The sequence below is a fragment of the Stegostoma tigrinum genome, unplaced genomic scaffold, assembly GCF_030684315.1.
Source record: "Stegostoma tigrinum isolate sSteTig4 unplaced genomic scaffold, sSteTig4.hap1 scaffold_167, whole genome shotgun sequence".
In the NCBI taxonomy this organism is placed as follows: domain Eukaryota; kingdom Metazoa; phylum Chordata; class Chondrichthyes; order Orectolobiformes; family Stegostomatidae; genus Stegostoma; species Stegostoma tigrinum.
In genome coordinates this window covers 249,352-276,431 of record NW_026728108.1, presented here as the reverse complement: position 1 = coordinate 276,431, position 27,080 = coordinate 249,352, and the positions used below count along the sequence as shown (strand labels likewise).

General features: G+C 47.5%; 1 protein-coding gene across 7 annotated transcripts in view; it reads left to right on the top strand.

Annotated features, from left to right (window-relative positions):
• LOC132207818 (complement C4-like) overlaps window positions 1-8,644 on the top strand; it is a 343,465-nt gene extending 334,821 nt beyond the window's left edge. For all 7 annotated transcript variants that reach the window (XR_009443868.1, XR_009443867.1, XR_009443870.1 and 4 more), the window contains 2 exons: window positions 3,512-3,780; window positions 8,478-8,644. The gene's annotated coding sequence lies outside the window, so the exon portion shown is untranslated. The remainder of the gene's footprint in view (window positions 1-3,511; window positions 3,781-8,477) is intronic.
• The last annotated feature ends 18,436 nt before the right edge of the window (window positions 8,645-27,080 follow it).

Below are 27,080 nucleotides of genomic sequence, written 5' to 3'. Positions count from 1 at the left end.
TGAGTAAAGAACCTGCCTCTGATATCTATCTCAAATCTATTATCCCTCACTGTTAAGCTGTGCCCCCGAATACAAGCTGACGTCATCATCCTCGGAAAAAGACCCACACTGTCCACCCTGTCTCATCCACTGATCATCTTGTATGTCTCTATTAAATCCCCTCTGAACCACCTTCTCTCCAATGAGTACAGACCCAAGTCCCTCAGCCTTTCTTCAGAAGACCTTCACTCCGGACCAGGCAACATCTCCTCTGCACCTTTTCCAATGCTTCCACATCCTTCCTGTAATGGGGCGACCAGAACTGTACGCAATATTCCAAATGAGACCGCACCAGTTTTTTGGACAGTTGCTCTGGATCTCAATCCCACTGCCAATAAAACCTAAAACACCGGAAGCCGCCTTCACAGCACTATCAACCTGGATGGCAATTTTCAGGGATCGACATAGATGGACACCCTCTGCACAGCAACACTACCAAGAATCTTTCCATTGACCCAATATTCTGCCTTCCTATTATTCATCCCAAAGTGAATCACCTCACATTTATCCGCATTGAACTCCATCTGCCACCTTTCTGCCCAATTCTGCAGTTCATCCAAGTCTACCTGTCACCTGCAACATTCTTCCACATTGTCCACCACTCCACCGACTTGAGTGTCATCTGCAAACTTACTAACCGATCTACCAATGCCTCCGTCCAAGTCATTTATTAAAATGACAAACAGCAGTGGTCCCAAAACAGATCCTTGAGACAAACCAGAAGTCACCAGACTCCAGGCTGAATATTTTCTATCAAACACCAATGGTTGCCGCCTTAGCCAAAGCCAGTTTCTAATCCAACCTGCTAAATCTCCCTCAATCCCATGTCTCCATGTTTTCTCCAATAGACTACCATGTGGAACCTTATCGAAGGCTTTACTGAAGTCCATGTCCACCACGTCAACTGCCCGACCCTCATCCACGTGCTTGGTCACCTTCCAAAATTACTCAATGAGGCTTGTGAGACACGACCTGCCCTTGACAAATCCATGTCGACTATCTCCCATCAAATTGGTGCTTGCTCGATGACTATAAATCCTATCTCTTATAATCCTTTCCAAAACTTTTCCTGCAACAGACGGAAGGCTCACTGGGTTTATAATTACCTGGGTCATCTCTACTGCCCTCTTTGAACAAGGGCACAACATTTGCAACCCTCCAGCCTTCTGGTACTAAACCTGTAGACAATGAGGATTCAAAGATCAAGGCCAAAGGCTCCGTCACCACCTCCGTAGCCTCCCAGAGAATCTGAAAGTTTCGAAGGATGCTGCGTTGTATCCGGAGGTTGGTGGGGTGGTACGTTAGGATGAGGGAGACTTTGTTTTGGTTGTTGTTGTGGGGTGGGGTGAGAGGGATTTGTTGCAGGAAATGCTGGAGACACGGTCGAGGGCGTTATCAACCACAGAGCGGGGCAAGTTGTGGTCCTTGAAAAATGAGGACATCTGAGATATACGGGAATAGAATACCTCATCCTGTGAGTGCAGATGCAGAGTCAAAGGAATGGGGAATAGGGGATGAATTGTTGCAGGAATATGGTGGGAGGAGGTGTAATCTTGGTAGCTGTGGGAATTGGTGGAGTTGAAATGGATATTTGTTTCTCAGTGGTTGGACATAGAGTGGTCCAGGTAGGAGAGAGAGGTATCAGAGATTGTCCAGGTTTACTTCAAGTTCGGGAGGAAGGTGTTGGTGAAGTGGATGAACTGTTCGAGCCCCTTGTGGGAACACGAGGCGGTGCCAATACAGTCATCAATGTAACGGAGGAAGAGGTGGGGTTGAGGGCCAGTGTAGGTACGGAAGAGGGAGCGTTCCATGTAACCTACAAAGAGGCAGGCATAGCTTGGGCCCATTTGGCTACCCTGGCCACCCTCTTTGTCTGTAGGAAGTGGGAGGAATTGAAAGAGAAACTGTTGAGGGTTGTTCAAGGACCGGAACTTACCCCTCCTCAGTGGTCAAAAACACCCTCGACCGTGTCACCCGCGTTTCCCACAACTCATCCCTCTCACCCGCACCCCATAATAACTACCAAAACAGTGTCCTCGTCGCCCTCACGTACCACCCCACCAACATCTGGATTCAATGCGTCGTCCTCCGACCCTTCTGCCATCCGCAATCCGACCCCACCACCAAAGACGTTTTTCCCACCACCCTTAGGTGACCCCCTTATCCGCTCCACACTCCCCTCTAGCACTCCCGACACCCAGCACTTTTCCCTGCATATCCATAAATGTTGTCATCACAACGTTTAAAATTCACTGGTCCCGATACCTCCCCCCCCATCCCAGGCCCCAGGAAGAATTTCCTCAGCAAACAGATGTTTACCTGCACATCTGCTAATGTGGTAGACTGTATCCACTGTTGCCATTGTGGCCCCCTCTACATCGGGGAAACCAAACAGGTTTGGGGACCGCTTCGCCTGTGCTCAGTTTGCACTAAAGAACTGCACCTCCCAGTCGTGAACTGTTTCGACTCTCCCTACCAATCCTCAGGTAACATGTCCATCCTGGGCCTCCTGCAGTGCCACAACGATGCCACCTGAAGGTTGCAGGAGCAGCACCTCATATTGCGCTTGGGAACCCTGCACTCCATGGTATCAATGTGGACTTCACAAGCTTCAAAATCACCCCTCCCCTTCCCGCATCCCAAAACCAGCCCACCTATCCCATCCTGCCACCTCAAACCCCACCCCCATTTCCTGCCTCCTAACCTCTTCCCGCCCCGGAGACCTGTTCGTCCTCCCCGGACTGACCTCTCCCCTCCCTACCTCCCCACCTTCATTCACCTCTGCTGGCTCCATCCCCACCTCTTTAACTTGTCTGTCTCCTCTCCACCTATCTTCTCCTCTATCCATCTTTGATCCGCCTCCCCCTCTCTCACTATTTATTTCAGAACTCTCTCCCCCTCCCCCTTTTCTGATGAAAGGTCTCGGCCCAACATGTCAGCTTTTGTGCTCCTCAGATGCTGCTTGGCCTGCTGTGTTCATCCAGCTGCACACTTTGTTATCTCTACATCTCTTAACAACCTCATTAAGTGAGTTCTAGAGCGAACTATGCAGGGTAGACTTTGGGTTTATCATTCTAACTTGCCAGTCCTGAAAGATGAAAGTTGGTTTGTGTTGGATGTTTGTCTCATAGCTACGAAAGATACACTGAAAGGATTTTTCAAATCTTTTGTTGAGAATTGTACCCATTTAGTCACTAATCCTTTTCCTTTTTTAAAGCTTCCTTGGTAGTGACAAATTTCAAATATCTGCGGAATTTTATTTGGCTTTGTATTGGTTCTCTGTGATTCTCTGTTCATGGCTCCACGACCTGCTAGCTAATTACAGAATTTATCATTGATGTGCTTCAGTCTTATATATCCCAATTTCAGGAGAAAGTCCAGAGAGACCTTTTAAAGGAAAGGGGTTTAGAAAGAAAATCTATCGATCAAAATCATGAACAGTTGATAAATTATTTGCACTTCATATTTCCAGAACCTACCCCGGAAGAGAGAGCCCAGAGAATTGCCAAAGCTGTCCGCAAACAGTCAACAGAAGTGAAGGAAAATTGGGAGCAATTGAAAACCCGTGCGAGCAACTGGCAGAAACAGGTGGAAAAGGCGTTGGAGAAACTTCAAGAACTGCAGAAAGCGCTGGATGATCTTGAGGCTCATGTGATAACAGCTGACGGGGTCCACACTGATTGGCAACCTGTGGGTGACCTGCTTATTGACTCATTGCAGGATCACATTGATAAAACCACAGTAAGTGCAATTACATTACACTTCACTTATGAACAGATGTAACCAGAATGTTGTATCGAGACGATCAGTAATATGAGTATTCAGTAATATTGATTGAATGGTTGTTAACTGAATTTGCAAATTAAAAGTTAGTTGAGCATGCCTTCTGATGATATCACAACATGAATATCAGTATAATTGAGGATTCTATTAGTCAGTGACATCAGCTGAGTTATCTGCTTGTTGCCATGTTATCAGGGTTAAAGGTAAAGTCTTAGCACGCCATTTGGCGACTCCTTAGAGAGAGACAACTGGTTATGATTTAACCTGAAGATCACCACGCCTCAGTCAAGTAGAGCGGTTGAGGCGAAGACCCTTTGTGGTCAGCTCACTGGTATGGCAATTGAGCCCTCTCTGCAGGGCATCACTCTGCATCACAAACCAACTGAATTTGAATAGAGTTTAGGATTGGAGAGCAATCCATGCAATTATTTTTCTGAATGAATGTTTCTCACTGGGACTCTCTCACCGGCAAACTTTTTAAAAGCCAGCTCAGCCATACAGGCGAGATCAGTTCCTGATCTCAGCTGAATTTTTTGACCTGGGGTGGGTCAGCGTTAGGAGTTCAGTGATTGGAATGAATTCTCATGAAGTTAGCGAGAGGGATACTACACGTGAATAGATCGATGTTTTGAGAAGAGGATGAGATATGAGCAAAAGTTTAATTGATGTGGAAGACCAGCCACAATCATCATCGACGGTGGAGCAGGCTTTTACCGGCCATGCAACATTGTGCTGCCGCTGTTTGACTTGTTCTGTGGAAAGGAAGGAAAATGGTCCAAGTGTCAAAAATGATGAAGACCACATCATTCTACAACCTCAAAATTTGATTGTGTTCAGCATATTATCACTCCTGGTACCCCTAAATCCTGGTCTATCATCTCAGCAGCTCGACTCTGCCCATAAGCTGGTTAGATGTGACATTTTTGAGGGATCTTCCCAAGTCTGAAAATCATTTTTGTTTTTGTAGAATCAGAGTTGGCCAGTGTGGAAGGAGGTCGTTTGGCATATCATAGCTCTTTGAAGTAACTCCCCAATTCGTCCCCCTCTGCTTGGCAATGACTTGAACCACTTATAAAATCTCTTTAATGGAGGGAAACTTTGAAGGCGTCTGAAAGGAGTATTCACAATCCCAGAATACAACTGAGCCTTATTAAGTTGTTAGTTCTGATGATCAAGAGCTTGATGAAAGAGGATTGTTTTAAAAAGTGCCTTAAAAGAGAAAACGTACAGAGGCTAAGAGGTGTAGGAAGTTAGCGAGTTTTGAGAAGATTTGTTGCTCGGGTTGAGGTTCGGGATGTGAGTTTGCTCGCTGAAGGTGTAGGAAGTCTCTTCTTGGGTTTGAAGCCGACACAATTAAATGTTTGGCAACTAGTAGTGGGCCGTTTAAAATCAAGAGTGGGCAAGAGGACATAATTAGACGAGTGCAGATATCCTGAAGTATAGTTGGACTGGTGGAGATTACGAAAATAGCGATAGGCATAGCCAAGGAACGATTTGTAAACAAAAATGAGAATTTAATAAAATTACTGTTAATAGTATCAGTCAGGTAGGAAGTACAGAGAAGAGGATTTGGTTCAAGGTGAGACTCGGGCAGTGGAGTTTTAGACGACGTCAAGTTTTCAATGGGCAAATGTGGGACTCCAACAGGGAATGCATTGGAATTGTCAGGTCCAGAAGTGAAGTAGTTCCAGATGAAGGTTTCACTGCTAATGAGCCAAGACAAGAGACAGGTAGGCAGAATTGAAAAGATGTAAAGAGACAGCTTTAGGGATTGCATGAATGTGTGGTCGGACGTTCATCATGGGATAAACAAGATGCCAAGGTTGTGCTGAGACAAGCGTAATATTACATTGTTGCCAAGGCGGAGTAATGCAATCAGTAGGTAGTGAATAGAGATTGGTGTGGGGACCACAAAGTGGTCTTCCCAGTTTTAAATTGTTATCTCTACATAGTTGCGCAACTTAATGTTCTGTTCAAAAGGCATTACTGACAAGGAAACAGAAGTTAGCCATTTGTTTACTTGTCAATATATCTTGATTTTTCCACCATGTTCTCCAGTTAATAACACAAGATGTGCACTGTACGAACTGAACTGTTCAAACCTTAAAAGGAGATGTTAAAATTGTGGAATATAAAGTTAAATTTATTTCTTTGAAAATTTGAATAAATTACATGAAGGTTTGACCAAGACTGCAAGGAATTAGATGGAACATGAGATGAATAAAACAAGCAGTAGTAAGGTGGTATTAGCTGGACGTTCCTGAAGAAAGAGAACGCAGCCAACCTTTCTTCCATCAGGGGGATTAATTGTGTGGTGTCAGACACAGTCGATTCAATCATTCCTTCTGTCTTTACTGTCTGACTGGACTGTGGTTGTAATATTTCCTTTTTTAAACGCTCAAGGTTAGACATACTTCACTTGACATTCTCATTTTATAAATTTTAAGAAGTTGACTTATTGTCAAGTCACGGTAGGATTGAAGACACATTCTGTAAGTGTTTGAAGTCAGAAGTCACATGACACCAGCTTATAGTCCAAAAGGTTCATTTGAAATCACACAAGCTTTTGGAGTGCAGCCCCTTCATCAGGTGCAGTTCGTGAGGTGACCACAGAGAGACACAGCTTATAAGCAGAGAGATCAAAAGATCATAGAATTGGCGTGAGTGGAGTGTCAGATAATAACTCTATACAGGTGACCAAGAGTGTTAGAGGCAAGTAAAGCGTTTATAAAGTCCATGTCAGTGCTGTGTTGTCATGATAATCAGGCAGCGCAACAGGAATGTACAAAAGGTGGCATCTCAGGTCAGACTCTGACTTGTAGTTTCGAGGCTTGTGTTCAGAATCTGTCTTAGAGTTTTAACCTTTATTTCAAAAGCAAGAATTTATAAGATACCACACTGACTGTAACGACAAGTTGTGTGTTTCTTCAACAAAATATCTGCAAACAAACAAACATCCTGGATGAAGACTTATTATCTGACACTCCACTCACACCAGTTGTATGATGTTTTGATCTGAGATAATGGGAACTGCAGATGCTGGAGATTCCAAGATAATAAAATGTGAGGCTGGATGAACACAGCAGGCCAAGCAGCATCTCAGGAGCACAAAAGCTGACGTTTCGGGCCTAGACCCTTCATCAGAGAGGGGGATGGGGGGAGGGAACTGGAATAAATAGGGAGAGAGGGGGAGGCGGACCGAAGATGGAGAGTAAAGAAGATAGGTGGAGAGGGTGTAGGTGGGGAGGTAGGGAGGGGATCGGTCAGTCCAGGGAAGACGGACAGGTCAAGGAGGTGGGATGAGGTTAGTAGGTAGCTGGGGGTGCGGCTTGGGGTGGGAGGAAGGGATGGGTGAGAGGAAGAACCGGTTAGGGAGGCAGAGACAGGTTGGACTGGTTTTGGGATGCAGTGGGTGGGGGGGAAGAGCTGGGCTGGTAGTGTGGTGCAGTGGGGGGAGGGGATGAACTGGGCTGGTTTAGGGATGCAGTGGGGGAAGGGGAGATTTTGAAACTGGTGAAGTCCACATTGATACCATATGGCTGCAGGGTTCCCAGGCGGAATATGAGTTGCTGTTCCTGCAACCTTCGGGTGGCATCATTGTGGCAGTGCAGGATCTGTCTGCTTATCAATTGTGTGTCTGTGTGTTTACCTCCCTGACCGCACCTGATGAAGGGACTGCACTCCCAAAGCTTGTGTGATTTCAAATAAACCTGTCAGATTATAACCTGATGTCATGTGAGCTCTGACTTTGTCTATCCTAGTCCAACACCAGCACCTCCACATTATAACTGTTTGGAACCAAGTCAGTGCAACAGGTACATATCGAACATTTGACTTCGGAAGAATGCCTAGTGCTGAAAAATTCATTAATAACAAAGGATTTCTTCATTGTACCATCTATCGTAACATGCTGCGTCTCACAGTCATAATGAAAGGATGGCCACTTCAATTTCGCAGGGCCAAGAACAGTTATGGACATTTTTAGCATGGGAGGAGGCCATTCAACCTATTTTATCTGTCCCAGCTCTCTCCCAGCACAAGAAAATTAATCCTTCTCTCGAACTCATTCCACATATTTCACAGAATTGAAATATATAGGTACATATTTAGGAGATTTTAACATCAAGTGAGCAGTTCTCGCACTTCACCTCGTCACTAAAAATGGAAAATGTGACTTACAAAGAGTGAGTCTTTATTTTGTTCTGTTTTGATGATGAAGCAGATGCAAGTCGAAGTGCTGGAACTGGCCTCTTGAACTTAGCAACGTGTATGAAATGATTTCTGTGTGCATCTACTAAAAGCAGTTTTATGGAAGGAAAAGGTACCAAAGAAGATTTGGTGTATTGTGCTTGATGCTATTATACGCCAACCTGTGAAAACAGAACTCTACGACTGAGTGTTGAGTTCTGAGAGGGGGCTATCTTGTTTGAATTTACATTGCTAAGCCGAGGCCTATTTTCCCAACAGCAAAATTGGTAATCCAGCAAGAAATGGAAATTTCTCACATTTGTTGGCTGTAAGTGTCTGTTTAAAGTTTCCTTATATACAGGTGCTTAACCTGCTTTTACAGTTGGAACATTTGTTGTGCCAATGAAAATTTTTTGAATGGTTTCACCTCCAGTTTTCCTGTTTATACATATTTGGTATTTTTTCAGGGTAAGGACTATCTGCAAAATCTGAGATTGGGTTTTGAAAGACAGCAGCCTTTGTTTTGGAGAGATAATGGGAACTGCAGATGCTGGAGAACGCGAGATAACACCGTGTGGAACTGGATGAAGACAGCAGGCCAAGCAGCATCTCAGGAGCACAAAAGCTGACGTTTCGGGCCAAGAACCTTCTTCAGAAAATGGGGAGGGGGTGCGGGTTCTGGAATAAATAGGGAGAGAGGGGGAGGCGGATGGAAGATGGATGGAGGAGAAGATAGGTGGAGAGGAGAGTATGGGTAGGGAGGCAGGGAGGGGTTAGGTCAGTCTGGGGAGGCCGGACAGGTCAAGGGAGCGGGATGAGGGGAAATAGGGGTGCGGCATGAGGTGGGAGGGGGGGATGGGTGAGAGGAAGAATAGGTTAGGGAGGCAGGGACGAGCTGGGCTGGTTTTGGGATGCAGTGGGAGGACAGGAGATTTGGAAGCTTGTGAAATCCACACTGATACCATTGGGCTGCAGGGTTCCCAAGCAGAATATGAGTTGCTGTTCCTGCAACCTTCGGGTGGCGTCATTATGGCACTGCAGGAGGTCCAGGTTGGACATGTCCTCTCAGGAATGGGAGGGGGAGTTGAAATGGTTAGTGACTGGGAGGTGCAGTTGTTTATTGCAAACTGAGCGTAGGTGTTCTGAAAAGTGGTCCCCAAGCCTCTGCATCGTTTCCCCAATGTGGAGGAAGCCACAACGGGGACAGCGGATGTTTTGGATATTTCTTAAGCATTGATTTTCATTCAGAGTTGGTTGGATTTTGCTGAAGCAATAGACATAACTCACTATGACATAGACAATGTCAGAGTTAATGTTTCGCGTCCTGTGACCCTTCCTCAGATCTCACTCTTCACTGATGCTGCCAGACCTGCTGAGCTTTTCCAGCAACTTCTGCTTTTGTTGCTGATTTACAGTGCCCACAGTTAGAACATAGAACATAGAACAGTACAGCACAGAACAGGCCCTTCAGCCCACAATGTTGTGCCGACCATTGATCCTCATGTATGCACCCTCAAATTTCTGTGACCATATGCATGTCCAGCAGTCTCTTAAATGACCCCAATGACCTTGCTTCCACAACTGCTGCTGGCAACGCATTCCATGCTCTCACAACTCTATGCGTAAAGAACCTGCCTCTGACATCCCCTCTCTACTTTCCACCAACCAGCTTAAAACTATGACCCCTCGTGCTAGCCATTTCTGCCCTGGGAAATAGTCTCTGGCTATCAACTCTATCTATGCCTCTCATTATCTTGTATATCTCAATTAGGTCCCCTCTCCTCCTCCTTTTCTCCAATGAAAAGAGACCGAGCTCAGTCAACCTCTCTTCATAAGATAAGCCCTCCAGTCCAGGCAGCATCCTGGTAAACCACCTCTGAACCCTCTCCAAAGCATCCACATCTTTCCTATAATAGGGCGCCCAGAACTGGACGCAGTATTCCAAGTGCGGTCTAACCAAAGTTTTATATAGCTGCAACAAGATCTCACGACTCTTCAACTCAATCCCCCTGTTAGTGAAAGCCAAAACACCATATGCTTTCTTAACAACCCTGTCCACTTGGGTGGCCATTTTAAGGGATCTATGTATCTGCACACCAAGATCCCTCTGTTCCCCCACGCTGCCAAGAATCCTATCCTTAATCCTGTACTCAGCTTTCAAATTCGACCTTCCAAAATGCATCACCTCGCATTTATCAAGGTTGAACTCCATCTGCCACCTCTCAGCCCATCTCTACATCCTGTCAATGTCCCACTGCAGCCTACAACAGCCCTCTACACTGTCAACGACACCTCCGACCTTTGTGTCGTCTGCAAACTTGCTGACCCATCCTTCAATTCCCTCGTCCAAGTCATTAATAAAAATTACAAACAGTAGAGGCCCAAGGACAGAGCCCTGTGGAACTCCACTCACCACTGACTTCCAGGCAGAATATTTTCCTTCTACTACCACTCGCTGTCTTCTGTTGGCCAGCCAATTCTGTATCCAAGCAGCTAAGTTCCCCTGTATCCCATTCCTCCTGACCTTCTGAATGAGCCTACCATGGGGAACCTTATCAAATGCCTTACTGAAGTCCATATACACCACATCCACAGCTCGACCCTCATCAACTTTTCTAGTCACATCCTCAAAACCTCGATAAGGTTTGTAAGGCATGACCTACCCCTCACAAAGCCGTGTTGACTGTATTTGATCAAGCCATGCTCTTCCAGATGGTCATAAATCTTATCCCTCAGAATCCTTTCTAACAACTTGCAGACGACAGACGTGAGACTTACCGGTCTATAATTGCCAGGGATTTCCCTATTTCCTTTCTTGAAGAGACGAATTACATTTGCCTCTCTCCAGTCCTCAGGTACGACTCCAGTGGAGAGCGAGGATGCAAAGATCTTCGCAAGTGGCGAAGCAATTGCATTTCTCGCTTCCCAAAGCAGCCGAGGACAAATCTGATCCGGGCCTGGCGACTTGTCAATCTTAATGTTTGACAAAATTTTCAGCACATCAGCTTCGTCTATCTCTATCCATTCCAGCATGCACACCTGCTCTTCAAAGGTTTCATTCACTACAAAGTTGGTTTCTTTCGTAAAGACAGAAGCAAAAAACTCATTTAGGGCTTCCCCTACCTCCTCAGGCTCCACACACAAGTTCCCTATGCCATCCCTGATCGGCCCTATGACGCAGGCAAAACTCTATCTCTGCAGGAAGCATGATGCTGTGTTCTCAAACTTCCCTGCCTTTTTGTCATATAATATTGTCTTTTTAGGACAGAAGTGGCTTTTTTTTGTTTGCTTTGACTTGTGCACATACTTTCTATGCATGTTAAAATTCTACACCTTTTCAGTTCACTGCAGTGCTGCATAATGAAGACTTGGAACAATTTTTTTTTTATAAAGTAGAAAATCAGTGTGGTTTGTTTTCCAAAATGTGATGTGTAAGTGCAACACTTAACAGTGTGTTCATCTAACTATTGTTTCCTTTGATCTTTGTGTTGCAGAAATTTCTAGAATCATTTCATCTCTATTTTTCTTGATATATTTCGCAGCTTTCCTGGAGCAAGTCTGGTTTCCTTCGGATGAGACGACTTTCAGACATAGTCCCTTTATTATGAGATTTAATTGCGGTAAAATGAGGAGGATTTTTATTCACTGAGACACACATGACGATATGTTTAAAGCATTGGAAAATGCATTCTGTTCGGACTGTCATGTTATCTGGTGTTTGTGCCAGGCTTTCCGATTAAATGCAAGTGATTAAGGATGCTAATGATGCCACATGTTATTACAAGAGGAAATGAACATACAAGTCAGGATTTTATGCCACGTTTATACATAGCATATACCATGCAGCATGGATGCAGTGACTGAGTGAAATGGGATGCAGTGACTGAGTGAAATGGGATGCAGTGACTGAGTGAAATGGGATGCAGTGACTGAGTGAAATAGGGATGCAGTGTCGGAGGGAAATAGGGATGCAGTGACTGAGACAAATGGGATGCACTGACAGATGGAAATGGGATACAGTGCCTCAGTGAAATGCTCACAACGAATTGCCCCCTCCAGTCCTGACCCGCTCTCAGCAACTTGCCCCCTCCGTCCTGCCCCGCTCACAGCGACTTTCCCCATCCGTCCTGACCCGCTGACAGCGAATTGTCCCCTCCGTTCTGACCCACTCGCAGCGACCTGCCCCTACAGTCGTGACCCGCTCACACCGACGAGCGCCTGCAGTCCTGACCCGCTCACACCGACTAGCGCCTGCAGTCCTGACCCGCTCACAGTGACTCGCCCCTGCAGTCCTTACCTGCTCACAGCGACTTCTCTCTGCAGACCTGACCCACTCACAGCGAATTACCCCTGCAGTCCTGACCCGCTCATTGCGACTTGCCCCTGCAGTCCTGACCCCCTCTCAGCGACTCGCCCCTTCAGTCCTGTCCCAATCACAAGGACTTGCCCTCTCCATCCTTACCCGCTCACAGCGACTTGCCCCCTCAGTCCTCAGCCCCTCACAGCGACTTGCCACCTCAGTCTTGACCCACTCACAGCGACCTCCCCCCTCTGTCCTGACCCCCTCACAGCAACCTGCCCCCTCCGTGCTGACCCCCTCACAGCAACCTGCCCCCTCCGTGCTGACCCGCTCACAGTGACTTGCCCCTGCAGTCCTGGCCCCGACACAGTGACCTGCCCCCTCACTCCTGACCCGCTCAACATTGAGGAAACCAAGCAGAGGCTTGGGGACCGCTTTGCAGAACACCTCCACTCGGTTCGCAACAAACAACTGCACCTCCCAGTCGCGAACCATTTTAACTCCCCCTCCCATTCCTTGGACGACATGTCCATCATGGGCCTCCTGCAGTGCCACAATAATGCCACCCGAAGGTTGCAAGAACAGCAACTCATAATCCGCTTTGGAACCCTGCAACCCAATGGTATCAATGTGGACTTCACAAGCTTCAAAAACTCCCCCTCCCCAACTGCATCCCAAAACCAGCCCAGTTCTTCCCCTCCCGCGACTGCATCACAAAACCAGCCCAGCCGTTCCCTTCCCCCGACACCAGCCCAGCCGTTCCCTTCCCCCGACTGCTTCCCAAAACCAGCCCAGCCTGTCTCCGCCTCCTTAACCTGTTGTTCCTCTCACCCATCCCTTCCTCCCACCTCAAGCCACACCTCCATTTCCTACCTACCACCTCATCCTGCCTCCTTGACCTGTCCATCTTCCCTGGACTGAACTATCCCCTCCCTACCTACTCACCTGTACTCTCCTCTCTACCTATCTTGTTTTCTCTCCATCTTCGGTCCGCATCCCCCCCTCTCCCTATTTATTCCAGTTCCCTCTCCCATCCCCGTCTCTGATGAAGGGTCCAGGCCCGAAATGTCAGCTTTTGTGCTCCTGAGATGCTGCTTGGCCTGCTGTGTTCATCCAGCTCCGCACTTTGTTATCTTGGATTCTCCAGCATCTGCAGTTCCCATTATCAGTGGCATTTTCCTCTTCATCAAAGTTTGTGCAAAAGCAACACGATATGGGGCGACACGGTGGCTCAGCGGTTAGCACTGCAGCCTCACAGCACTGGGGACCCAGGTTCAATTCCAGCCTCAGGCAACTGTCTGTGTGGAATTTGCACCTTGTCCCTGTGTCTGCGTGGGTTTCCTCCAGGTGTTTCAGTCTCATCCCACAGTCCAAAGATGTGCACGCTAGGTGGATTGGCCATGCTAAATTGCCCATAGTGTTCAGGGGCGTGGGTCTGGATGGGATGCTCCAAGGTTTGGTGTGCACTTGTGGGGCCAAAGGGCCTGTTTCCACACTGTAGGGAATCTAAACAATCCTGTTCCGACACCTCCATGTTATAACCCTGCTGATCACTGCACACAGAGATGTTTGATAACAAAAGGATAACAATAATATTCAAACCCAGTGCTGGAAATGTAATTTAAATGAGTATTTGAAATACAGAGGCCAGTGTCGATCTTCAATTCAACTTTTATTTACAAATGATCTGTCTTCAACTTTAGCACTGCCTCATTCAGAGATAGTTGCCAGGGTGTCAGCGTCTCTGACCCTCACACTTCTTATCTGTCAGCCTGGGCTCCCTGATTTGGGCTGTTCATATGGAGCAATCAGTCAACTCTCATTCTGAGAGGTTCAACTGGCCGACCTGGTCACAAACCAGTGTGGTGTGTTCATCGAAAATCAAACATGTACTAGAAAGGTACCATTACATACTAGTGTAAAGGAAGGCATGACGCTAAACTGGGGAGAGAAGGGAACTGCTAATTGGGGGTGGCCCAGAGAGTAGAAGAAAATCGAATGGGAAGATGACCATTTGAGACTGAGGGAGAGAGATGTAATTGCCTGAATGAGGCATTGCAATTGCGAAATGGATTTTTGTGTGTACACCATGTTCAGTTTCCCCGATCTGTGCTCCTCTTTAAATCATTAGTATCTGAAATTTCTGTATCATTTCCAAATGCTCTGTCTCTAATGTTATGCTGTTGGAATTGGTTGAACTGCAGAGATATCATTTATTTGCACAAATGTGTTCAGTGAAATGAGTTGCATGCTATATATGTATTATTCTTCCTGATTCTATTGTACGCATACAAATTAAAGTTAGTTCCACTTTTGAAGAACAAACTGTTTTTAGATGTATGATGTATCTCATTTGCCTGCCACTTAGTCTTGTTGATGAGTTGTGTTTCTGTTTTGTGAAGAAATATGAATGAGCTGGACCACTAATGGCAATGCCCAATGTGGTGATGTTCCAACATTGCAGCTGGAAGGTGGGGCGGGGAGGGGGATGGGTTTCACAGAACTATTGCAGACGGAAATGGAGAGACAGGTGATGTATGTGGCAGCACCGAGACAGTGAGGAGAATGAAATGCAGCCTGAAGGGGAATCTGGCTGTATTCTCAAAGGCACGGGCTGAATGGAAGAGGACAGAGGATTCACTCAGAGGAAGAGAAGATCAGACTAGACTGATTGTGAAACAGGCAATAATCATTGGCAAGTTACTGATAGGAGGGTGAATCAATCGGGCTCACTTTAAGACTGTTTACAGTTACCATATAGTTTCTGGGAGATGTGCAGATCAGGCCAGGCTCATATAGAAACGCTTCCCGGAGTAATTAACATGGAGACCCCACTGGGAAAGAGTGAGGGGTTGGCCGTCCTGCTTCCACTGCTGCTGGTCATGTCCAGGCCAGTCACTCTGGCCAGAGACTTCAGCTGCATCATCGGCACGAATGAACAATATGGAGGGTATGACAGTGAACTGGACTCGACGTCCAGATTTCTGATGGAAACGGTTGAAGTTGCCAAGCTGCATAACATCTTCAGCACCCCTGCAGACTGAGCACAGAGTAGAAACACCTGGTCATAGCCAGATGTGTCTATACACCCATTGGACAGATTTCCTGTTTGCGCCCACACGTCCTCGATCATATCCATTGAAGTCAAGCCGGTGTTCTTCTCTGACTACTGCCTCCTGCTGGCTGACTGTCACCTACAGGATGACCAGTGGGCTGGCAAGGGAACATGGAAGCTGAATGTGAAACTGTTGACCCCAGAAAAATCATTAAGAAGCTCAAAAGAGAGCACACAGGTTGGAGAAGGATGAAGACCCTTTTTGCACTTGGTGGGAGGCAGTCAAAGGGAACATCAAGAAGTTCTTTGTCCTGAAAAGTGTTCAGAAGATGAGAGAGAGTTGGGCAAAACTGTTCAAACTCCAGAAACCCGTGCAAAACCTACTCTTACTACAGACAATCGGGTCAATGTCGCCGAGGAGCCCCAGGAGGTGTCGAGGCAGCAAGCCCCACTCTCTGCCTCGGAGGCCTCCAAGATAATCTTGCGGTTCAGGGTCTGCACTGTGCAGCAAGAGATCATAACAGTCAGAGACAGACAGCACTTAAACAGACCGTTTGGTCCAACTTGTTCATGCTGACTCGATATCCTAAATAAATGTAGTCCCATTTGCCAGGATTTGGCCCATATCCCTCTAAACTCTTCCTATTCATTTTCCCATTCAGATGGCTTTTAAATGTTGAAATTGTACCAGCTTCTCGTCCCCTCTCTTGCAGCTCATTGCACGCATGCACCACCCTCTGCATGAAAATAATGTTCCTGAAATCCCTTTTAGATCTTTCCCCTGTCACTTTCAACCTATGCCCTTCAGTTATGGACTCTCCCACCCCAGGGAAAAGACAATGTCTATAAACCTTATCCATGCCTCTCATGCGGTTACCAATCTCTATCAGGTCATCCCTCAGCCTTTGATGCTCCAGGGAAAATAGCCCCAGTCTGTTCAGCCTCGTCCTTTAGCTTTAACCCTCCAACCCAGTCACCATCCTTGTAAATCTTTTCTGAATCCTTTCCGGTTTCACAACATCTTTCCGACAGCAGGGAGACTGGAATTAGAAACAGTATTCCAATGGAGGCCTAATCAGTGTCCTTTACAGCTGCATGTGACCGAATGAGATGTGTTCACATTCCTTCTTGAAGAGGCTAAAGGAGAGCCTTGTGCTCAGTAGCCTGAAGGATGAACAGAGCTCGATAAGTTTGTCTCAATCTGACATCCTGAAGCTCAGCAAATCCTTTTAAGCCAGTCCCTAGGACACTATGCCCACAGACAGTGCCGTGACTCCCAGTCATTCCTGTCCTCGATCCTGGGGGTCTTTGACAACACCAAGCAGGGGAGCCTGGACTGACCATTATCTCTGGATGAGCTGGGGAAGGCCTTCGAGTCCTTAGAAAAGAATAAAACTGTGGGAGGTGATGCCTTTCCAGCTGAGTTGTATTCAGCTCTTTGGGGGTTGAGTGGCCAGGGCCTGCTGGAGCTTGGTGTTGTCAGGATGTCAGATTGAGACAAACGTATCGAGCTCTGCTCATCCTTCAGGCTGCTGGAGCTGTACGACAGTATGCTTCTGTCAGGTACTATGCGCAAATCCATGAGGAATGGTATCATCACCCTGACCTACAAGTGGAAGGGAGTGAGGGAGGAAGTTAGAAATCAGCGACCAAGATAATTGGCGAATGTAGCCTACAAACTCCTGTCTCAGTCATGTGTAACTGGGTCAGGTCTGCTCTGCGATTGGTGATTGACCCTGACCAAACCTGTGCTGCAGCGGACAGGACGATCTCTGAGAGCCTCGCGCTCCTAGGGATACGATCACTAGCAGGCAGAACAGAGGGGTGGATACCTGCCTCATCAGCCTGGACCAAGAGAAGGCCTTTGGCAGGATATTGCATACCAACATGTGGGATGTGCTTTATAAAATGGGCTTTGGGGAGAGAATCTGCAATTGGGCCCGACAGATCTACACCGACATCATCAGCGCAGTCTCAATCTGCGTATGGGAATCACAGAGCTTACCCATCAGATCCAGGGTCTGGCAGGGCTGCCCACTCTATCGAGCCCTTTGCTGAGTCCATCAGTAAGGATGTGAGCCTGAGAAGTGTGATTATTCCAGGTACAGCGGGCCTGCAGGTCAAAGCGTCCCTGTAAGATAACGATGTCACCAATCTCTGCTCAGCCCCAGTGTCAGTGCGCAGGTTCATGAGCAGCTGTGACCCTTTCAAACTGGCCTCGCCACAGTCAATCGAGACAAGAGTGAGGCCATGTTCTTTGGGATCTGGCCTGAATGATCCTTCATTCCCTTCACCGTCAGGGCAGATTACCCAAAAGTGCTGGGCACACAGTTCAGAGAGCCTGGGGCGTGCAGAAAGCCTTGGGAGGTGAGGGGTAGGTCATGCCATACAAACCTTATCGAGGTTTTTGAGGATGTGACTAGAAAGGTTGATGAGGGTCGAGCTGTGGATGTGGTGTATGTGGACTTCAGTAAGGCATTTGATAAGGTTCCCCATGGTAGGCTCATTCAGAAGGTCAGGAGGAATGGGATACAGGGAAACTTAGCTGCTTGGATACAGAATTGGCTGGCCAACAGAAGACAGCGAGTGGTAGTAGAAGGAAAATATTCTGCCTGGAAGTCAGTGGTGAGTGGAGTTCCACAGGGCTCTGTCCTTGGGCCTCTACTGTTTGTAATTTTTATTAATGACTTGGACGAGGGAATTGAAGGATGGGTCAGCAAGTTTGCAGACGACACAAAGGTCGGAGGTGTCGTTGACAGTGTAGAGGGCTGCTGTAGGCTGCAGCGGGACATTGACAGGATGCAGAGATGGGGCGAGAGGTGGCAGATGGAGTTCAACCTTGATAAATGCGAGGTGATGCATTTTGGAAGGTCGAATTTGAAAGCTTAGAACAGGATTAAGGATAGGATTCTTGGCAGCGTGGAGGAACAGAGGGATCTTGGTGTGCAGATACATAGATCCCTTAAAATGGCCACCCAAGTGGACAGGGGGGTTGTTAAGAAAGCATATGGTGTTTTGGCTTTCATTAACAGGGGGATTGAGTTTAAGAGTCGTGAGATCTTGTTGCAGCTCTATAAAACTTTGGTTAGACCGCATTTGGAATACTGCGTCCAGTTCTGGGCGCCCTATTATAGGAAAGATGTGGATGCTTTGGAAAGGGTTCAGAGGAGGTTTACGAGGATGCTGCCTGGGCTGGAGGGCTTATCTTATGAAGAGAGGTTGACTGAGCTCGGTCTCTTTTCATTGGAGAAAAGGAGGAGGAGAGGGGACCTAATTGAGGTATACAAGATAATGAGAGGCATAGATAGAGTTGATAGCCAGAGACTATTTCCCAGGGCAGAAATGGCTCGCACGAGGGATCATAGTTTTAAGCTGGTTGGTGGAAAGTATCGAGGGGATGTCAGAGGCAGGTTCTTTACGCAGAGAGTTGTGAGAGCATGGAATGCGTTGCCAGCAGCAGTTGTGGAAGCAAGGTCATTGGGGTCATTTAAGAGACTGCTGGACATGTATATGGTCACAGAAATTTGAGGGTGCATACATGAGGATCAATGGTCGGCACAACATTGTGGGCTGAAGGGCCTGTTCTGTGCTGTACTGTTCTATGTTCTATGTTCTATGTTCTAGGTGCACATTGTGGGTAAAATCCTGGTCATCAGGTGTGAGGCACTCTCTCTGTTGTGCATGGCACAGTTCTGGCCCATCACCCACACTGCACTATTTCCCTCATCCGAGCCATCTTCCATTCCTACTGGAAGCCTAAGATAGACCGTGTCTGCAACAACTCCATGTACTAAGCTCTGGCTAAGTGGGGGAAGAACGTACCCAATGTCACCCTCATCCTGATGTCCACCTTGTTGTGCATTAAGCTGTGTGTAGACTCTCAGTACGCAAAGACCAAGTGTCACTATGTACTGAGGTACGACCTGATCCCAGTGTTGCGAACGAAGGGACTGGCCTCTCTGCCACGGAAAGCTCCAAGTAGTTGGACCGTTCGATAACATATATCCTTTGTTGTGAAATTTGCAAAGAAACAAACGTCTGACCGCCAGTCCATCAGGTCGTGGTCAGCACGCAGCGTGCTCGAGACCCTGTGGGAAAAGGAGAGGCTGGATCCTGTCGTGTGGTTCCCAGAGCAGACTGACAAAGTCATTTGGTACAATGTCTCATCATCAGAACTTTCCAACAAACAACAAAACATAGATTGGCGGGTGGTGAGAATCCTGTCAGATTGTTTATGCACACCTTGTTGGCCTGTGCCACAGTACACTGCCCTGGAAGTGGCTGTGGGTGAAACCCGAAACATCAGCTTTCCTGCTGCTCTGATGCTGCCTGTCGTGCTGTGTTCATCCAGCCCACACCTAGTTATCGCAGACTCCAGCATGAGCAGTTCCTACTCTCTCTCGGCTCAGTGTGAGACCTTTTACAGTTACCGTCTCGTTACAGGGAGTGTGTGGATGAGGCCAGGCTCAATGTTTACCTTCAGCAAAAAGTTATTGGGAGGTGCACGGATGAGGACAGACTTGCTGTGAGACTGTTCACAGTCACCGTATAGTAAGTCGGAAGCATGGAGATGAGGCCAGGCCCACTGTGATACTGTTTACAATCACTGTTTAGTTTCTGGGAGGAGTGTAAATAAGGCCATGCTCGGTGTGAGACTGTTTTGTGTCCCTGTATAATTACTGGAGGTGTGTCAATGAGGTGAGGGCAATTGTCAGACCGTTTACAGTCAGGTAGGACTTCCTGTGAGTTGTGCGAATGAGGCCAGGGCCACTGTGAGACCATTTACAGTCACCGCATCATGACGCGGAAGCGTGTAGATGCTGCCAGGCTCCCTGTCAGTAGCCAGGTGGTGTGTCCACGAGGCATAACTGGGATGCACTAAAAGCTTGGGGCATAACTGGGACGATGGGGCTGCTGCTGCCGAGGCACAGTCGGGAAGGACCACTGTCTGAGGTTTTCCTGCTGAAGGTAAATGAGGGTCCATTCAGTTATCGGACCCTCCCCGTGTCTCACATGTATGTAAATATTTTTGTTGTATGTCTAAGAGAGGTCTTTGGTTCATTGGGTGGAGCCAAAGTCCAATGCTTTATTTGTTTATTTGATATGCAGCTGGACAGAACGCAACTGCAGTTGTGACATTGCACATATCCAAAGAGATTTCTTGTGAAAAAGGTGTATTTTTCAAATCAGAAATGTGACTGGGAGGAGTGTGGATGAGCCCAGGCTCACTGTGGGTCTGGTTACGGTCACCACATTGTCACTAATATGTGTGTATATGAGGCATGGCTGGCTGTGAGACTGTGAAAAATCACTGTAATTAATAAGAGTTTGTTTCTTCAATTATTTGTTGGATGTGTGTGTCACTGACTGGTCCAGCATTTATTGCCCATCCCTAATTGCCCTGGAGATGTTGGTGGTGAGCTGCCTTCTCGAACCGCTGCAGTTCGCCTGCTGTGGGTTGCCCCCACAGTGCCATGAGGGAGGGAATTCCCATCTTTTGAACAGTCGCAGTGAAGGATTCCGGATATATTTCTAAATCAGAATCACGAGTGGCTTGGAGTGGGATTGAAGGAGGTGTTCCCGTGTACTTGATGCCCTTGTCCTTCGAGATGGAAGCTCTAATGGGTTTGGAAGGGACTGCATGAGGAGCTTTGGCGAATTTCTGCCGTGCATCTTGTGGATCGTACACAGTGCTGCTGAGGCCGCTCATCATTGGTGGTGGAGGGAGTGGATGATTGTCGATATCGTGTCAGTCAACTGGGCTGCTTTGTCCTGGATGGAGTCAAGCTTCTTGCATGTTGTTACAGATGCAGCCATCCTGGAAAATGGGGAGCGTTCCATCACAGTCCTGACTTATGCCTTGTAGACAGTGGACACGTTCTGGGGAATCAGGAGGTGGGTTAGCCGCCGCAGCATTCCTCACCTCTGACCTGCTCTTGTAGTCACTGTGTTTGTGTGGTGCGTCTGGTTCAGTTTTTGTTCAAAGCTCACCCCCACGACGGTGACAGTGTGGGATGCAGTGAATGTAACAAATTGTTTGTCAAGGGGTGGTTGTCTCTTGTTGGTGACGGTCATTGCCTGATATTTCTGTGGTGTGAATGTAACTTCCACTTGTCTGACCAAGCCTGGGTATTGCCCAGATCTAGTTGCATTTGGACAAGGACTGCTTTAGGATCTGAGGAATCATGAATGATGCTGAACATTGTGCAATCATCAGGAACATCCCAACTTCTGGCCTTATGATGAACGCAAGTTCATTGATGAAGCAGCTGAAGATGGTTATATCGGACACTGCCACGAGAAACTCCTGCAGGGATCCCCTGGAGCGAAGATATCTGACCTCCAATAAGATCGTTCATTTTTCTGCGTGCCAGGTATGACTCCAGCAAGTGGAGAATTTGTCCCCTTATACCCATTGAGTCCAGTTTTGCTCGGGCTTCTTGATGCCACACTTGGTCAAATGTAGTCTTGTTGTAAAGGGCTGGAGCTCTCACTTCCTCTCTGGAATGCAGCTGTATTGTCCATGTTTGAACCAAGGCTGTAATGAGGTCAGGAGCTGAGCTGCCCTGACGTAACCCAAACTGGCCGTCGCTGAGCATGTGCTGCCTGATAACAATGTTACTGACACCTTCTATCACTTTCCTGATGATTGAGTACAGCCTGATAGGGCAGTATATGGCCAGGTTGGATTTGTCCTATGTTTTAAATACAGCACATACGTGGGCAATTTTCCACATTGTCGGGTAGATACCAGTGTTGAAACTGCACTGCAACAGCTTGGCACGGGGAGCGGCACGTTCTGGAGCACAAGTCTTCAGTATTATTGCCAGAATATTGTCAGGGCCTGTGACCTTTGCAGTATCCAGTGTCTGCAAGTGTTTCCTGACATCACGTGGGGTGAATTGAATTTCCTGAAGACCGGTATCTGTGATGCTGGCGGAGCCCGAGATGAATCATCCACTTGGCCCTTCTGGCTGAAGATTGCTATGAATACTTCAGCCTTATCTTTTGCACTGATGTGCTGGGCTCTTCCATCATTGAGGATGGGGATATGTGTAGAGTCTTCACGTCCAATCAGTTGTTTAATTGTGCACCACAGTAAATGACGAGATGTGGCAGGACTGCAGAGCTCAGATTTGATCTATTGATGGTGGGATCACTTTGCTGTGTCTGTCACTTGCTGGCTATGCTGTTTGGCGGCTTCACCAGGTTTCTTTATTTATTCATTCACAGGACAAGGGCATCATAGAATAGAATCAGAGAATCCCTACAGTGTTTTGGTATTTCCAGGGGGTCCCGGGAGGGGTGGTGTGTCGGTATTTCCAGGGGGTCTCAGGGAGTATGTCAAGACTTACAGTGGGTCGCAGGGAGTTTGTCTGTACAGGGATCTGGGGCTGTGTGTCCGTATTTCGAGGAGCTCCTGGGGAATGTGTCAGTGTTTAGAGGGGACCCTGGGAAATGTGTCATTATATACAGGGAGTCCCAGGGAGTTTCTCAGTACTAAAAGCGGGGACAGGGAATGTGTCAATATTTGCAGCTGGTCCCGGGGAATATATCAGTATTTACAAAGGGTCCTGGGGAGTGTGGCAGTATTTTCAGGGGTTCTCTGGGACTTTGCCAGTATTTAAAGGGTGTCGAGGGAATATGTCAGTATTTAGAGGGCTTCCCGAGGAGTGTGACAGAATTTACAGGGGTCCCGGTGATTGCATCAGTATTTGCAGGGTGTCCCAGGGAGAGTATCGGTATCCGGGGGTGGAGTGTGTCAGTGTTTACGGGAGTTCCGGGCTGTGTATCGGTATTTACAGGGGGAATGGGGAATGTGTAATTATTTCCAGGGGGTCCTGGGAGTTTATCAGTGTTTACGGGGGTTCCGTGGAATGTGTCAGTGTTTCGGTGAAGTCCCAGGGAATGTGTTCGTGTTTAGAGGGGTCCTTGGGAAATGTGTCCGTATTTACATGCAGCCCCAGGGAGTTTCTCAGTATTTACAGCGGATTCCAGGGAATGTGACAGTAGTTACAGTGTGTCGTGAGGTGTGTGTCGGTATTTACGGGATATCCCAGTATTTGTGGTTAGTTGCGCAGAGTGTGTCTATACGTACAAGGGTCCGGGTATGTGTGTCAGTATACAGAGGAGGCCGAGGGAATTTTTCAGTGTATAAAGCGAGCCCTGGGAAATGTGTCAGCGTTCACAGAGGGTCCCTGGGAGTGTGGTGGCATTTTCAGGGATTCTCAGGTACTATGTCAGCATTTACAGGGAGTCCTGCGGAGCGTGTCAGAATTTATAGGGGCTCGGTGCATACGGACACACTCCCCTGGAATCCCTGTAAACACTGGCACACTCCCTGGGACCACCTTGAAATACTGTAGCTCTCCCTAACACCCGCTGAAAAAACAAAGTCCACGGGCCCCCCTGGAACTACTGACGCTCTCCCCAAGTCTCCCTGTCAATCCTGACACAATCCCTGAGATGCCCTGTAAATACTGACCCTCCATGGGACCGCCTGTAACGACTGACACACTCCCGGGAGCACCTGTAAATAATTACAAATTCCCCGGAACACCCTGTAAATACTGACACTCTCACCAAGAGCCCCTGTCAATACTGACACAGTCCCTGAACCCCTGGAGGTCGCGGGAATTTTTCAGTATTTAAAGGAGGCCCCGGGAAATGCGTCAGTCTTTGCAGAGGGTCCCAGGGGCTGTCAGTATTTTCAGGATTTGCTGGGACTGTGTCAATATTTACAGGGGGTCCCACGGAGTGTGTCAGTTTTACAGGTGATTTCAGGGGCTTTGTCAGTATTTCCAGGGGGTCACACAGATGTGTCAATATTTACAGTGTGTCCCCGGGGACTCTGTTGGTCTTGACAGGGGATTACCAGGTCGTGTGTCAATATTTACAGGGTGTCACAGGTTGTGTGTGTGTGTCAATATTTACAGGGTGTCCCTGTGTATGTGTGTGTGTGTGTGTGTGTGTGTGTGTGTGTGTGGGTATTTACAAAGAGTCCCTGGGGAGTGTGTCAGTGTTCATTGTGAGTCCAGGAGAGACTGTCAGTATTTATAGGACGTCCAGGGAGACTGTCAGTCTTTACAGGGGGTCCTCAGGAGTTTGTCAGAGGGTGAACGCTGAGGCAGCGCCTCATTATGCAGGTGTCAGAATTCAGATAGTGTCCCTTGATGAGAGGGTCAGTACTGAGGTATTGCAGCTCTGTGAGCAGGTCAGTTCTTAACCAGTGTCTCGTTGTCAAGTGGTCAGTCCTCAGGCAGTGACTCCATGCTGGATGGTCAGTGTTGAGGAAGTGCCTCATTGTTAGAGGAACATTACGGAGGGTAAGTCTCAAGGTAATGGTGACAGAGCTGAGACAGAGCCACATGATCAGAGATTCAGGGCTAAGGGATTGACTCAATCACAGCATTGTCTTGAGGCAGTCCCTCTTTGTGAGAGGTTTAGTTCTGATGGAGCGCATTTGTCAGAGGCGATCCATACTGATCCAGTGCCTCATTGTCGTGGGGTCAGACTGAGAGGCTGCTAAACAATTATCAAGTCAGTTGTGACATATTACAGTTCTATCCTGGGGTCAGTCCTGACAGAGTGCCTCATTGCCAGAGTATCAGTCCTGAGGTATTGAAGCGCTGTCTGAGCATCAGGGGTAGGGAGTGCCTCATTGTCACAGGGTCAGAAATGTGGGAGTGCGTTATTGTCAAAGGGTCAATGCTGAGGGAGTGCTGCCATTTAAGGGGGACAGAATTAAGGAAGTTGCTCACATTTCAAGGGCCAGTACTGAAATAGTTTTGCACTGGGATGTCAGTGTGGAGGAAGGGCCTCAGAAGCAGCGGGTCAGTATGACGGTTTCCCTTATTGTCAGGGGGACAGTTCTGAGGCACTGACTCGTTGTCAGAGGGTCAGTACGGAGGTATTGAATCACTGTCAGCGTATCAGAACTGTGGGGCTGTTTTATTGTCACAGCGTCAAAACTGACGCAGTGCCTCATGAAAAATGGGTTAGAATTGCGAGAGACCCACACATTACACAATCAGTAATGATGTATTGCAGCATTGTGAGATGGTCAGAATGAGAGAGGGCCTCATTGTCACAGGGTCTGCACTGAGCGATTTCATCATTTTCAGGCACTCCGTACCGAGGCAGAGCCTCATTGTGATCGGGTCAGAATTGAGGGAGTGCCACTTGATTACGGGGGCAATACTGAGGTCTTGCAGTTCTGTCAGGTGGTCAAATCTGATGGAGCTCCTCATTGTCAGGAGATCAGCACTGTCAGAGCAGAAGGGCTGAGGTGTTACAGGTCTATGAGAGGTCAGTACTACGGGAGTGCCTCATTATCAGAGGTCCAGTACCGAGGGAGTGCACAATCGTCAGACTGTCAGTACTGAGGGAATGCCTGATTGTTCAAAGGGTCAGTACACAAGGAATGTCTCAATGTAATGTATGATTAGAGATGCAGTGCTGAAGGAGTGCCTCATTCTCAGTGTCAGTTCTGAGGCAGGGTCACATTGCTGGAGGGTTGTTCTGACTTGGTGCATTAGTAACAGAGGGTCAATACTGAGGCAGCATCTCATTTTAGGGGCTTAGAATTCATGGGTGCTACATAATTAGGAGGTTAGCCCCGAGGTATTGCAGCTCAGGTGCGGTCATTAGTGAGGGGGGAGTGCAACATTGTCAGGGGTCAATTCTAAGGTGTCAGAAAAAGTCCTCCCAGAAACATCAGCAGGACTTGACAAAATCTGGACAAGTGAAGCAATGCCTGGCCCGTTAAATAAGAGCAGGTTTGTTGGAGCCGATATAAACGACAGACCTCAGTGTAATGGAGGAAGCATTGAGGGAGTCCTGTACTGATAATACAAGATAATAATTCATACATAATTGCAGCATTGTCAGAGGATCAGAACAGCCAGAGTGCATTATTATGAGAGACTGAACACAGAGGAGGAGCTTCATTGGAACGGGTTCAGAATTAATGGTGAGCAACACATTCACAAGGTCAGTACGGAAGTATTGCATTTCTATTGGAGGCTCAATACTGAGGAATTACCTCTGTCAGAAGTTCGTACTTTGTCAGTAGTGAGGAATTGTGGCATTGTCACTGTGTTGGTCTGAGAAAGTGCCTCTTTATCAGAGGGTCAGAATTGATGGGAGTGCTACATGATTAGATGCTCAGGACTAACAGATTGCAGGACTGTCGGCGGGTCAGATCTGTGGGAGTGATCATTGTGAGATGGTCGCTGATGTCCAACCCTAAAACATAGAGCGCCCTGTAAATAACTCCTTAAAAAAAAAGGCCCCTTTCACTAAACCCGAAAACAGAGCCCCCGTATCTAAGTCCGAACACACAGAACCCACTAAATTACTCCTAAAACACGAAGCTCACTGTGAATAAACCCCAAACACAGATGGCCCTGTAAATGAACACTAAAGAATAGAGCCTCCTAAAACAAACAGCACCCGTGAAATAAAGCCGAAAACACAGGAACCCCAGTGTATAAACCCTGACATTCAGAGCCCCCTGTAGATAAACACTAAAAAAAAGTAAAAACTAAAAGGAACTGTGGATACAGTAAAATCAGGAACAAAAACAAAATTGCTGGAAAAGCTCAGCCCTCACGCTAGCCCAATCCGGCACTCAGCAGAGCCTCAGGCCCAAACTAAACCAAGCTTCAGCCGCACTCCTCGCCCTCACACACGGAGCCGCCTGCACAGAGACCC